At 33.3% G+C, this 15,650-nt stretch overlaps 1 protein-coding gene across 9 annotated transcripts in view; it reads right to left on the bottom strand.

Moving 5' to 3' along the window:
* NLGN1 (neuroligin 1) overlaps positions 1–15,650 on the bottom strand; it is a 995,729-nt gene that overhangs the window by 628,816 nt on the left and 351,263 nt on the right. Inside the window, exon 1 of one of the 9 annotated variants that reach the window (XM_023524807.1) lies at positions 8,078–8,213. The exons of the other annotated variants lie outside the window; for them this stretch is intronic. The gene's annotated coding sequence lies outside the window, so the exon portion shown is untranslated. Of the gene's footprint in view, positions 1–8,077; positions 8,214–15,650 lie in introns of those variants that run through there. 9 annotated transcript variants of the gene reach the window in all.

Below are 15,650 nucleotides of genomic sequence, written 5' to 3'. Positions count from 1 at the left end.
TACTTTTTATCACAGTAGTTTATAAACTCAGTTTCTCTCTTCATTCTTACATTACTTAGCATGAAGCACTGGAGAGGCAAACATGAACAAGAGGGGAATAGTGCTGATTCTCTACAAGACTGCAGTTCAATGGAGAAGACAAACTTTATGTAAATCAATTACACAGATAACTATTTAGTAATAAATGCTTTGCCAAAGAGGATAATGCAGAGGCTCTCAGGGGAGATTTAATGAGTCTTTGAGTGGAAAAGATGATTTTATTGAAGAAGTGATATGTAAACTGAGTTCTGAAAGATGAGTAGGAGTTGGCAGGTAAGGACCAGGAGTGTGTTAGAGAGAGGCAAGAGGAGACCCAAATGCTGTGAAGCCTGAGGCTTTCCAAGAACTAAGAGATTAGAGTGACTTGAGAGAAGGGTGGGCATCAGGCTGGAGAGGAGCTGACAATTCAAGAATTTCTAGGCCATTTTAAGAATGTAAGATCTTATCCCAAGAATGATAAGAAGAATTATGATCACAAAAATAACATGATTAGATTAGCCTTACTCTTCAAAAATAGAAGCTATAGCTTTTGAATTGTTGATTTTTAGTAACCATTCCCCAAAATAATTTATTACATTGTAGGTCATCAGAAAATATTTCTTGAATGAATAACTCATTCATTCATTATATTATTTATCTTTCATCAATTAACCCTACTTCAGTTTTTATTTATCTCTGTGATGATTGACCTCTGTGAAGGCATTATCTCAATTAGAGTTGCAACAAGGGAGGTAAAACAGAGAAGAGGTAGAAACAAATTAAAGTACAATGAAAATCCTCATCATGCAGGATGTGCACAGATGACCATATAGACTGGTAGCTAATTCCGTTATTATTTGGCAAAAAAAAAAAAAAAAGGATTCTAAGATGCCGTAACAGCTTTTCTGGCAACACAAAGAAAAAGAGATTTAAGTGATAGCCTTTCCTTCTGCATTCCACAACTAAATATTTCTTCTATAACCATCATTACAACAAATGGCTAAATATTAGAGTTTCTTGTTAGTGACAGATATTGTTAAATCTAGAATCTACTTAGAAGTCTCGACTTCCAAATGAATAAGAAGGTAAAGTTGGGTGAGAGGGGCAGGAATTGATAAGACAGGAAAAACAAACAAACAAACAAACAAAACCATGAACAACAATTTTAATGTATATGTAAAATACTGCAGGACACATTTTGAAAACCAATTGGCAACCCTGTGATCCCCCAGAAGAAAATGAGTAATCACTCAAGAGCTCAGGAGAGACAGCCAGGTAGAGCTGATTACTTCTCTTGATATTAAATTGATGCTTTTGTCTGAAAGGGGCCACCTTTGGGTCACAAGTCGTTGCTTCCAGAAGCAACTTAATTACGCTACCAGTACCTTTATAGAGAAGATAGCACACCCTAACAGCAGTGTTATACTCTCAATTCACTATTTAAGCTTATTTTCGTTTCCAGTGAATTGATGTGCTTGGGAATAGTGGAGAACTGCCATTCTTGGTGCCCTGCTTAATTAAAGTCTTCTAAAAAAAAACAAAAAAACAAAAACTTGTTGCCAGAGAGTAGCTACAACTTTGGCAGAGGCAATGCTGTTTCTCAGTATGGCCCTGTGCCAAGGTTTGTCAATCTTGACCCCTTAGAAGATGATTAGCAGAGATGAGGAAGTTAAACCTTTGTGTCCATTTACTCTCAGGCTTCTACTGGAATTGGCAATTACTATAGTGACTATTGTTTAAGAAGTAACTGTCTACTAGGAACTGGACTAAGACCACCAACTCCTTTGACGAAGGCACCAAATAACAGTAATGGTTTCCTGTCACCCCTGACCTGGCTTAGAACTCAGCCAATGCCCCAAAGGGGAAAGAACATTACACTTGCAATCTTCCTCAGATACCCCATCTTTTATTTTCTCTTCACATTACAGTTTTATTAGTACTAATAATTACAAGCTTCAGAGCAACATTCTATTCATGGGCCATTTGTGTAACAGAACATCAATGAACAAATAGTTACGAGAATTTAATATACGCATGGAAAATAAGTTGCTAAATGAAGTCACCGTTTAAATAAAATTGAATAATAGGGAACTAAGAATCAAAAAGTATTTTAAAAAATGAAAAAGTACTTAAATAATGACTAAAATGTCAAACTTCATTATATTTTGGATCTTATTGTCCAAGTCCTAAGTGTTTGAAATAATAATCAATGCTTCCAAATTTCCTTGAAATATCACATTTTCTTCACGGCAGAAAATAACTCTAATGTACGTTTTGGTTAATTATCCTATTACACGTGCCAGCCTTGATAGTAATATATCAAAATAGAGCTAATAAACTATATACAAAAATCATTAAAATTCAGTCTTTTAAATAGTTCCCTTTTTGCTTTTGGAATTTTGCACATGCCTTCAAAATATCTACCAATTAAAATAACAAATGATCTTTTGAAAAAAAATAAAAAGCAAAAATGAAAAGACCAATTATTAAGCAAAGTTACATGTGAAGCTAGAGCCTGGTCTCTTATTCATTTAATAAGTATTTATTAGTCACCAGTAATGTGCCAGGCACTGTTTTGGGTGCTGAGGAGAAACACACACACTTTAAAAAATCAGACAGAAATCCCTGCCGATCATCACAGAGGTTATATACACTGCTGGTACAATACTGTTTCATTACATAAAATGTTTTACTTCTATGTACTCAATAACTCCTCTGATGTTATTACTAAAGACCACAGCTCTAAATAATAGGAACTTGGACATCAATCTCATAGTAACATACGCATTGGAACACTTGGCACAATTAAAGAGGAAATGAAACTGGTGAGTTTTTTTTTTTTTTTTTATAACATTGTCACTTGTGTGTAAAGTTTTGGACAGCTAAGTAATATAGATTTAAATTAAAAATGACAGGTGCACTTATTTGAAACATAATGGTCATTGAAGTGAATCTTTATTTCTTCTAGTGTTGTGGTTAACTATTAAACAGCTCAAGTAGTATTTTCAGGTGCAAGTATTGTGACATCTGTTGGTCAACATCATATGTAGTAATCACTGTTTTCCTGGTCAATTCTGTTATACAAAAAGTGGTTGTCCTATGAAGAACATTTATACTAGTAATAATCCCAAGTTAGTTTTTACCTAATCTATATTATCATAGATTTCATATGTAACGTTGTTGAATTTCCAAGCATAATGAATATTCCATATGACAGTATGAAAGTATTCACCATAACTATTTTTTAAAAGGCAACAAGAATTTTCAACTTACTTTGAAATATTACGATTAACCTCTTTTTTTTTTTCCTGAAGACTCAACATTCACTGGGTGTGTCAAAGAACAAAAAACTACTGTTGTACATAAGTGATGTTCAACATCTATATAAATAAATCAGGATGTCATTTGGATGTTTCCAAAAAGGCAGTTGTTGAGAAAGATATATAAGACCCCCATTTTATGATCTGACTTCTTCACTCTTTCTAGAATGTACCTCTGTTATTTAGATACAGACCAAATGGAAGAAAACCACATTCTAAGGCAATATTTGCTAGACATTCTACCTCCTCCTCAATTTCCAGCCCCCGATACACTGTAACTACAAAATAAATAAGCAAACAAATAAATAAAACTATGTATTTTCTCAATTATGCCAAAAGTTAAACAGAATTATCGGTGCAGGTAAATGGATAGATACATAAACAGTTTTCTTATTGAAGAACCACTTACAGCATTCTCAAAGGGGTGGCATGGGCTCCAGATGCAGGCATATGTGGTATTAAAGAAGCAGACTACAGAAAAAGAAACCATTGCTGTGTGGCCTATCTCAAGGGAATTAGTATTATGTACAAAAAGTGTAGCTAGATATACAGTTAAAATACTAAACAAAAATTGCTACAGAAACCAGAGAAAAGGGAAAACACTGTAAAAAAAGTGTATATTCTCTTATTTCATAAGTCAAACCCAAGCTCAGCAACTTAAAGGCAGATCCTAAGATGTCAACTGCATTAAGTAGGTCTAAGTCTCAGCCTGAAAGTTTATTTCTTGTGATGTATCACTGTGGTTTTTGATTTTACATCTGTACCAGTAACTTAAATTGCATTTGTTCTAAAATGAATTTCATGCTCAACTTGTTTTTCTTAATTAAACTTCCTTTAGCAGTCCCTAATATGTGTATTATTAAAACTCATTAGTCCCATTCATGCTTGCCTGTCATTTTTTTCTTTTTTCTTTTTTTTTTGGCTACACATTCATATATTGAAGTGCTCTGTTGCTATATATAGAAAGAAAATTAAATAATAAATATGAGACTTGAACGTTTTATGAGTGTCAGAATGAGAGAGTGCCTGCAAGGCCCATAAGGTTTCACACAAAAGAGGCATTACTGCTAAAGCTAACATGCTGACACATCTCTGATCCATAAAGTCTGCAGTAATGGCAGCAGTAAAGCGTTTTGCCATTGACTAGAATTTCTCTATACATGCAACGGAAACAGGCACAGAAGAGATTATACTGACTGTTATAAAAAGAATTAATATAAAATCCCCCCAAAGTTTAATGCCTAATAATTTCTAATGCCTGGATTGATTTACTAGCTTTCTCTGACTTCAGTTAAGCTTAGAGTTGGTAGCCTTTCTCTTTCACACAGGTTTGCTATCAAATGAGTGTGTTTTTGTTTTTGTGGTGGGGAGGGGGCGTGGTTCTTGAAAGCAGAGATAATTCATAGAATCGTAGCAACAGTTGACATTGCCAACACAATTTTATTAATAACAAAGCAAAAATAATCAAATCTGTTACTGTTAAGGACTCATTCTTAGAAACAGTGGGGAATGTTGCTATCCCACAAGGTTAAGCGGTTAGCTACCTCAAAATATTTTAAATTATCTTTTAAAAGGTATTAAAAATGATTCATCACAAGTGTTCGCTACTTTTTAAAAATTTTATGGGCTTTGCAAATTTGAGATATTAAAGATAGAAATTTTAAATTAACTGAAAGTTGAGTTTTTCTTGTATTTCTTAGTAAAGTTAAAGAGATGAAAGATTTGCATTTGGAGATTCCATTTATTAAATTTCTACAAAACACTAAAAAATGATTGCCCTTCTTACTTTGCTTTCAATTGAGTGTGTAGTAATTTAATTTAAAAAAATCAGTTCATATAGAATAACATTTAACTGTATTTAATCTTCCCAAAGTCAAAGAAAGCTGCAGCAAATGTGTTATCTCCCCCTTGAATGTTAGGCCACTTGGAACATATGCGAGGCTTTCAAGGGACAGGTGTAGCTGTCAAGCAAAGCTCCAGTAAATGCAACGTCAGTTTTCCCATAGGGAGGAGTTTTGGGGAATCCAATGCTATTTCTTGTCATGTACATTAGAAATTGTACTTGAAATTTTTAGGGCTAATTTAGAGCTTCCATTTCTTTACCCCAAATTATCTCACTTTGTGCTATTCTGTAACAAAACTGGAACTGATAGGAGCCACCATGTTTTTTTAAAAATAATCATGACCAAAAATATGTATTTGGATAAGGTAGAGCAAAATGTAATTAACTTTCTAAGTGAACTCATCGAGTTTCTCCATACCTCTTAGTGTGATCCGCTATATCCATGGAGAACATTTACATGGGTAAATGTTCTCCATGGGTAACTGGGTATCTTCCTTGCTCTTCGTTTACTGAATACAGTTTATTCAGTTTACTGAATACAAAAGTAACTGGGTATCTTCCTTGCTCTTCGTTTACTGAATACAGTTTTAAATTTTTTAAGGTATGTAGTTTTATTTGTTTTATTCAGATCATTATTGGCTTTCCAAAGTGAATTTACCACCTACAAAGTTTACCAAAGTTTTCTGTAGAAACTGTAGAAACCAGAGTAGGCCAAAGTTTCCCCTTTTTCATTCCCTCTGCCAAAGTGAATAGAATGAGGGACTAGAAAGTACTGATTATCCTTGACAGAGAAAAATACTGTTCAGACAAGACAAAAGCATGTTAAGCTGAGTTTTCTGCTTTAGCACTATGAATATGCCATGACCACTGGTTCAAAGACTGCAAAATATGCAAGTTAACTTTTTCACGTTCCATCTACTTTTTATATTCTTAATCTACTTTTATGTCAACACTATATTCCCTTCTAAACTAGAAAGAGAAATCTTAGCCTACCTCACATTCACTTTTATTATTTAATTTTTTTTTTGCTGTCTTCTTTTATTAATTTATTTTTTACAATTAAATTAAATTAAATTGTACTGGACTTTGTGGCTAGGACCAGTAGCTAGAATGTACCAATACATAAAACGTCCATTTTTCTAGTTCACACTACATGTGAACCATGTGACTTAGAGTTGTGTAAAACAAAAGGTAAACCTAGACTCTCAGATATCACCTTAAAACTAACATTTGGGCTTCTAGAAACTATTTCTTGCTATTTCTATCATTTTGAGACACACAAAGTCTGCAGAAATAAAAACTATCTAACTTTTCACTGTAGAATTCTTGAGAGTCAAAGTTTTATATTTTGCTATTTCATCTTTAAAAAAAAAAAGGCATGCTCCTGTTTCAAATTTTTGATTTAAGAAACGCATATACACAGACATCCAGAAAGAAAGTTTGGTGAGGCTCCTCTTTTAATACCAAGATGTCTGATGTGTCTCAAATTCCTGAAATAAGCAAGCACTGGGGAGATGATGTTTCAGATGACATTGAAGAGTAGCCTTTCAGGAAGAAATAATGAAGAAGCTTCAATGTTAAAACCATAAAGCTATCTACATATATTTCATAATCTGTAAACAGAAACCCCTGAAAAAAATTTTGATGCTTTTCTTCAAAAGATTAAAGTGTACCAAATACATCATCATATAATTTAATGATTATCTATCTCCATTTTATTCTAATGCATTTGAATGTGTAAAGGTTTGAAATTGAACAAAGCGGCCTTAAATAGAAAAAGCCAACTAAAATTATGATGTTGAGGAGTCAGAAGAATGGGAGGGGGTAATTAACTTACTAACATATCCATATTTATCTACGTACACATTTTAAATGAATTGTTTCTTTATGTTATTGTTCTGAGCCTATGTGGAAGCCAAAACTCGTTCAGAATATGCTTTTCTGGATTCCAAAGCAACTTTTAGTTTCCCAAGTCAATTAATATTCACTCATTTGAGTGATTATTTTAATTATATCTGCTGAAATTGATTTTCTTTCTGTAAATGATAAGCTTTCCTTGAGAGCCACAATTTTCTTTTTTTTCAAAAGGAAAAAAATTTCCCTGAATTCAGCTGCAAGAAAATGTCTGGGAACGCGCGCGCTCCGCTCAGTCGGAAAGAAAAGCCAGTAAGTGGCGAGGCAGCCAGGGTTGAGATGTATCAGAAATGCAGCCCGCTGCCTGGCGCACTCGCTAGCCAGGGCCCTGAGCAGAAAGGCTGCAACGCCTTCCCGTACTCTCCCAACTCGAAGAAAGTTATCGCGGACTGTATTATGCAAAGTCGTGCAAGTGTGTAACAAGACAGCATATGTGGTCACTCACTTCTGTCTCGACCCGATGCAGTCACCCTGTAACCCTTTAGCAATCAGCTGAGAGAAGGGGGAGGAGGGAAGAAGGGAGAATGGGGGGGTGGGGTTGGAGAATGAGACAGTATGAAAACGGCCAATTTCCCCTGAAAAATTCCCGGAGAAGCCGACGGCCGCCGAAACCGCCGCCAAGGCAGCCGCGATTTTTACTTGGGCTCTCCCCTCCACATGCAGATTTTCCAAGGTATCACTGCCTCTTCTCCGTAAAGTACCAGTAGGAGAAAGCGCTGGATCCAAAGAGATCTCCCAAGCAGGAGATTTTCAATGCAAAGTTCAGAGCTTGGAGGATGGCTTGGCTTCCCCACCGACGCCACAAAATAAGGTTTTTAAGCTAGATCTAGGTAGCTCCCCAGCGATCCATCCGGAGATGCGCGAGTTGGTTTTGCATCCCCCCTTCTCTTTCCATCTCACAGGCACCCCGACCGCAGTACCTTCGGCGCAGCGGCACGCAAACCTCGGCAACCTCCTCCCAGTAAAAGAACCCCAAACTTACCCTCAGTAAGATAAATCCACAGATGGAGATCCCTCATCTTTCCCCAGACCCCTTCCAATAATTCAAGGAGACAGTTTCTACAACACTTCGCCGTCAAATTCAAGCTAAATTGGTCAAAGTATTTACCAGTTTTTAGAGGCTTTTTGGAATCTTGAGCACTCGGTAATTCTTGTTTCAGAATTCAGGATCCTTTATTATTTTTTCTTCTTTAAGCAGCCGCAACCCCAGTTTTGCGCCCCCTCCTTTTTTCTTGTCTTTTTTTCTCTTTTCTTTTCTTTCTTTCTTTTTTCTTTTTTTATTCACCCACAGACACTTCCAAAACGTGTCGATTGATCCTTTTTTCTCTCCAGCTGCAACCACGATCCAGAATCCTGGGGACCCAAAGCCACCTCCATGTAAATCCGACCATCAGGCAAAAAATCCAAATGATCAAACAACGTTACTTCTTTCAGCTGCAATCAGATAATCCTACTAATCCAATAGATTTATCTTGATTGGAAATTGACCTCAAAACTGAATCCTCGGTGCTGATATCCAGTAGAGCAATTTCGTAGCCCTGTTCGGGTGACCGAAATAACTGTAGTTTCTTTCTTTCGTTGCTTCGTTCTTCTTCTTCTTCTTCTTCTTCTTCTTCTTTTTTTTTTTTTTTTCAGTCTTTTTGGATTCTGGGTGCACTGCTCGCAAAAATGCCGAGGACCCTGGTTTTCCCCTAATATAGGTTTCTACTCCAAATCGGTGCAGGATGAAAAATGGTACAAAGATACCCCTAGTGGCTCGAGGTAATATTGCAGGGATCTCACTTTTTTTTTTTTTTTCCCAATCCCCTCGCCTCACCTTTTTTTTTTCTTTCTCTCTGTACTTAACCGGCCTCCACAGTAGTTGAGCAAGAAGGCTGAATGGAGATTAACATGAATAGAATATGATTACTTGAAAAAATCGTGCGATCTTTCCTTTTTGTTTTAAAGACTGAATCTTCTGGGTTTCTGTCTCCCGCAGCACTCATCTTTCTACAGAATTTTCCCCAATGGCATTTAGTAGCTAAAATGACAATTTCGGGCAACTAGTAATTTCAAAGCAAGTGTACTTGTTTCCTGAATAACTATAGATATCAAAAGTTTCAGTCTTCCTGAAATATGCTGCTTTTAGAAAAACCCTTAACATTTTTTTCCTTTAAAGGAATATGTGTTTGTAGGTATGTATGTATGTGTATATATATACAATCTCTTCTCATTTGGGGCATTTGATCATTCAGAAAAGCAGAGGATGGCTGCTGTGAGCCTGCTGTCAAAGACCATGACCTAAGTGCCATTACATGGGTTTCAATGTTGCTTATCTAAATCCTTTGCAATTCAATGACTTCAAGATTACTACTAGCATTTTTGACAGGCTTTAGAGAAAAAGAGCCAATATAATAAATTTTAGAATTCCCTTTTCGTATGTAATACTTCAAAATTTTACCGTGCCTATCAATGACCCAGGAATCTTTTAAAAATGAGAACTGTGATTCTGTAGGACCAGAGGAGGAATGAGATACTGTGTGTCTAACAAGCCCTCTGACCACACTCTGATTATCAAGGTCCCAGTAATCTTGGGAAATTGGATTCACTTTCATGATGGTGGTTGCAGAAGCTGCAAGGACTCAAGGAGTGTACTTTAAACAAAGATCTTTTTCTTAGCTGGCTAAATAATTAACCCTTTTTAGTTTAGGAGTTGTTAAGAAGTCAAAAGATTTTTCTTCTACCATTGGTATTTCTATTAACTGGCTATGTGACTTTGAGCAGTCACATTTTGGCCCACAGTTAATATAGCTATTAAAATTAAAGGATAAACTCAAATAAATTAACAAATACCTGTCTCTAGATGGGAGACTCGATATTGCAAATTAATCTATAAAATTTATGCAATTATTATTTTTTTAAAAACCCACTATAGTTTTTCATGAAACTTGAAAAATTAATTCTAAAATGTGTTTGCAAGAATAAAAGGTCAAAACTTGTTGATACAATTTTAAAGAAGAAGGTATGGGGAATTTCCATATGAACTTATTAAGGCTTAATATAAAATGACAGTAATTGAGGCAGTTTAGCTTTGGTTCAGGAATAGAAATAAATTCAATAGAATAAAGGGCTCTGAAATATATTGATAGATTTATAAAAACTTGATAAATAGGTGGCATTAGAGAGCAGTGCAAAGATGAATTATTTGGACAATAGATTAGGTGTATGAAAAAAATTATAATAATAGCTCTCAAATTCACACCTAAATATATATTTAAGGTAGGATAAAGACAAAGATGCAAAGCAAAGCTTAAAACTTTGAGGAAAAGATAGCTTTATGATAGAGAAGGGTTTATTAAACATTAAGATATAAAGGGAAGTCCATAAAGAAAAAATGTTAAATTTGATACATTAAAATTAAAAATTCATGTTCATCAAAAAAGTCAGGGCATAGACTAAGAAAAGATATTTGCTATGCATATAATCAAAGAAGGATTAGTATCCAAGTACATAAAGATTTTTTATAAATCTATAAAGACAAAAATTATAATAAGAAAAAATGAACCAAGAAGATGAACAGTTAATTGACAGAAGAAGATTCTCAATGTCTGGTAGACATGTGAAAACAGTACTCAATTTCCCTAGAGAAATACAAGTTAAAATGATAGAATATTATTTCACAGCTATGTAATTGGTAAAAATATATAAGTCCAGCAACATAAAATATTGATGAGGATGTGGAACAACCATGGAGATTATATAATGCAGCAACAACTTCAGAAAGCAATTTAGTGATAGTTGAAGATTGCATATCCTAAAATCCAGTCTCTCTACTCCTGTGTACTTCTTTCTCCACATGTGTATAAAAAATACCTAATACAGAATTACTTGAAAAGCAAAAAAAAAAAGAGGGGGGTACAATCTAAATACCTTTTGATAAATAAATGGACACGTAATTTATAGACTATTTATATACTGCAATACTGTAGTAGTTGCAGTAAAAAAAAAAAAAAAGAATGCACTATAGCTATTTGAGTTAGCCTAAATTCATCTCAGAAATGCAATGTGTAGCAGCAACAAAAAAGTAGTTTGCAGAAAGATACTTGTAGCATGGTATCATTTATAAATCAAGTTTAAAAACATGCAAAATAATTATATCTATTATTTTTGAGCACATGCATATGTAGCTAAAGTACATATACATGCATAGTAATGATAAATATGAAATTCAGAATAGCAGTTATCTCTGGGAAGAATGAAGAAGGTTAATTAGGAAGGCATCACAGTGAGCTTCAGCTGAATCTTCAATGTTTTATTTTTCAGGCTGAATCTTGAGTACCCAGGTGTTTATAATGTTACATATAAAATGTTTGTATGCCTGAACTATTTCAGTAAAATTAAATATTTAAACTAGACGATTTTCTATAAACCCTACAGTATTAGAAATATTTTTAATTGGAATAAGTATATGTAAAAGTGAAAAAAAAAAGCATGAGAATTCAAAATTTCATGATGTGTTTCTATATAGAGATTTTAAATATCTGTAGTACTTTATATTTCTAAGTGGAAATAGATAGATGCTTATTTCTATAATGCATATGAAAATTTCCAGTTAGCAAGCAAAAATCACCATCTAAATGAGAAAAATGTAGTTGAAACAGGGGAAAAATGTAAAACTTTCAACTAGTTCTTTCTTGTATTTTCCTTTGATCTCAAATATAGCATCTTATATATAGTAACAAGGCCTCTGGAATTGTGAAACAGGCAAACAATCAGTCATGTTCAGTTCTGACCAGTTAACTGGAAACCACCAAAGCCAGAGTAGCCCTAAGCAAAACGACAACACAAAAGATCATTTCTCCAGAATATTTAAAATACATATGTGAATTCAAATAGGGAGGCTTTGTTGATATGAAATATGAGAACTTGAAATCTCTTTTCAAAGTCATTAAATAGCATTTTTCATAACTCTTAAAAAAATAGAAGATACCAAATGTTAGGAAATCATTTTTTTAGAGCCCAATCTTAGGAATAAAATAGTTAGATTAGTAGTTAATATCACTTAACTCAGGCTGAACTCAGGAAAAATGCCTGAACAAATCATCAATTTTCAACCACTCAGAAGTATTCCCAAGCAATAATCAAAGCAGCTTTGAGATGAATAAACGGTGAAAAGACAATTTAATTTCCTTCGATGATAGAACAGACAAGGGAGAAGAAATATATGTAATATTCTGAAATTTGGAGAAGGTGACATGTTATTTCAACAAGCACTTATTAAAACTATCTCCTGCATACTGGCCACAGTACAAAGCATTTCGCAGGCAAGCTGACTGTAAAACAAACAACCACTACCAACCCTTATTTTGCTATTAAAAATTAATTTGGTTATAAATAGTAGTTATTTTCAATTAATACTTCACCATCCATACTGAAAAATGAGAGATATCAATATAGAACTGAAGGTTCATTTTCAGTGTGATTAAGTATAAACTGGTTTGAAGGTTAAGGTAGTCAATGAAGGAGGAAGAGTAAAAGAAAGAAAAGTAGGATGAAGATAAAATATGAATCAAATTCATATATCCCCCTGGTGATTTACTTTACAAAGAGTATAGAAGCTTACATAATCTTTGTGTGTTTCCGAGTACAAATGATTATTGAATGAATAACTTAATAGATTAAAGAGTGAACCTATTTGGTACATGAAAGAAACAAATTTATGCTCTATATTGGATGGGCTTGCTATTCTCTCTTTAGAGAGTGAATAAAGGAAGGAAGTAAAAAAATGCTATGACTAACAATAATAAGAAGGATCAGGATTGGCAAACTTGAGTGCCAATTAAAATATGGGATTCTAATTTGATTATATCACTAAAATCTCAGCTATGCTAAACCGTGGTAGGATTACACATCTCGTTTTGGTTTCTATACTTTAAACAAATAAAAAATGATTAATACCACATGGATCATATAAAGAAATGGTATGATTCTAATAAAAAAAAATAGATGAGAAGGTATTTAATTGCTGCTTTTAATACAAGAGTCATTATGAAAAGAGAGTTATGAGTTTTTGGGGGGAGATAACTAATATAAAAGCATGTCTTTTATGACCAGGTCAAATCAATTAAGTTCTGCCTAGCAGTAAATATTTTAGGATGTTATGAAAGATTGGTGTTTTATGCCTGAAAAAAAATAACATAAAATACTGTAAAAGAGATTTCTAAAACCAGTCTTGGGAAAAAATATTCTTCTACTATCTTCAGAACTCCCCTGATGTAACCTCATTTTAAGAGGTCAGACTTGAATCTAAATGAATGGCAATTGGTAATTATGAAAGGCATAATAATAAAAAGCATTGCAACATTACAAGGCCTAACTACTGCAAAGGTGGCTGTTTATGAGGAAGTTCTTTCTGCAGGCAAGAATCTGCTCACACAATCCTCCTTAATTAGAAAAGACTACTTAAAACACTTGACTGGTCTTGAATATTTCAGGTATGTATTGGGAGAACACACCTGCTTAAATGCTAAATTTACACATGCATCTTTATATTTCATGGTTTAAAGACTTGTAATGAAAACCAAGGAAGTAATGATGAAGATATTTTAGGATAAAACTGTCACGTAGAGAAATGTAGCTTATTCATCAAGGTTAGTTTCAGATACCAAAACATATTTTTTAAGTTCAAGGACTTAAGTCAGAAACAAACCCAGATTTTCAAAATAAATTAAATCATTTTGAACTGTTAAAAACTTCCAAATACTGGTACCATTATGCTAATAATAATGTTTTTTTTTTCCTTTTTGAAGGAGCTCTTTTTTTATATCTATAATTTATAGTTATATTTAATTGGTACAATTATTCTTAAAATATACAAATATTTGACTTCAAAGATTTTAGCTATTCATAGCTTAATATATTATTTTATGAAATATATTATTTATTTTGAAATATAAATTTTTATATATTTATAAGATTGAATAGTATTTTTACTATTAATATCACCCAGGATTCTCTTGATATTTTAGCTGCATTGACCCATCATACCAAAATTAATTTTAGTCCATTGCAGTATAATCTAGAATGAGCTAAAGTATCTAAAATGATCTTAAGTATTCTTTTAGAACTGAATAAATACAAATAGAAGGTCATCCTATTGTACATCATCCACTAAAGTTTATTTTATAATATTTGTTTGAGTCTTTCTTTCTAGTGTTATCAAAATTTGCTGTAAAATTTCATTCAATTATGGAAAAGCTCCATGAAAATTAGTGTTCTGTAGTTCAATCTAGAAAAGGAAATGTTTCGTTATATCCCAATGGCATTGCCATCTTATTGACTTTATAGACACAGGTTGGGTATTCTTCTTTTTCCTATTCTTCCTTTACAAATTACACAATTAGAAGTAAACACTAGCCTGGATTTTTATTATTGTTCAATTAGTGATTTAATGAGCATCACTTACCTGTTCAAAAATATTTAGTTCCATAAGTGCCTAAATATTAAGTAAAAGAGAACTTTAAATGATATCTCTAAAAGGAATGATTATCGCTCTCTTCTCTACCTCTGTCTGTGTGTGTGTCTTCCTCTCTTTTCCTCTCCCTCTGTCTCTATCTGTCTGTCTCTCTTTCTCTCAACGTTACTGAATAAATAAGTCTGTCTCTTTAGTTAATTTTTGATTATTTACATCAAGTTGCGAATTATTTCACAAATGTTTGAAAAAAATGAATTTTCCTAAAATCACTTGTATTTGCTTTTAGAGCTTACTTTTGTTATATAATGTGATATATGATATAATAAAATAGAATGATAAAACCATATCACACTCAATGAATAAGAAGTTGTTCGACCTTCCAACCATCCATTATAAATATCATGACCCTCAGCCTAAGCACTATGGCTTTTTTCTCTAAAAATTTCCTAAGCCTCCCTAGAGAAAAACAAGCTAATAAATGGTATTTTGTTTTTTAAAAAAATATAAAATCTTGACACTTTATTTCTAAGTCTTACTAGGAGGAAGGAAGAGAGGGAAGGACAGACAAATAGTAATTTAAAAAAAAAATAGTTGCTTAAGTAAGTTATGCAAAGAAGGTAATGTCAAAAATGTTCAAAGCAAAATTCATTATAAGTCAAAGTTGATAGACTACCAGAGTAAATAGTTTAAGTGTTAACAGAAAGTTTACCTACTGTATGATAGAATGAAAGTATAATTCTTGGCTATCTGCAATACATTAAACCAATTCACAGTTCATACCCTCATCTTCAACATTCATGAATTTGAAAACAGATATGGAAAATACTTTATAGCTGAACTTCATTTTAATGATTAGGACTCAAACTAATCATTAAAACAGAGTACGTTTTACTACGGACCTCAAAATTATAGCTTTATAGTCTTGTATAAACTCCAAAGATCTTCTTTTGCTAAATAGAAAAATAAAAAAAATAAAAAAAACAAGAAGGTAAATGACTGACTTAACTAAGGTCACACTAAGTTCAGTGGCATCTCTAAATGAGAGGTTATTGTACCATGCCACTTCAGACTTGTTGCTTTTTATGTTTGGTTGTTGGTATTA

This window comes from Pteropus vampyrus, unplaced genomic scaffold (genome assembly GCF_000151845.1).
Source record: "Pteropus vampyrus isolate Shadow unplaced genomic scaffold, Pvam_2.0 Scaffold12, whole genome shotgun sequence".
NCBI classification, from domain to species: domain Eukaryota; kingdom Metazoa; phylum Chordata; class Mammalia; order Chiroptera; family Pteropodidae; genus Pteropus; species Pteropus vampyrus.
Note: the sequence above shows the minus strand (reverse complement) of the source record. Positions and strands in the feature narration are given on the sequence as shown.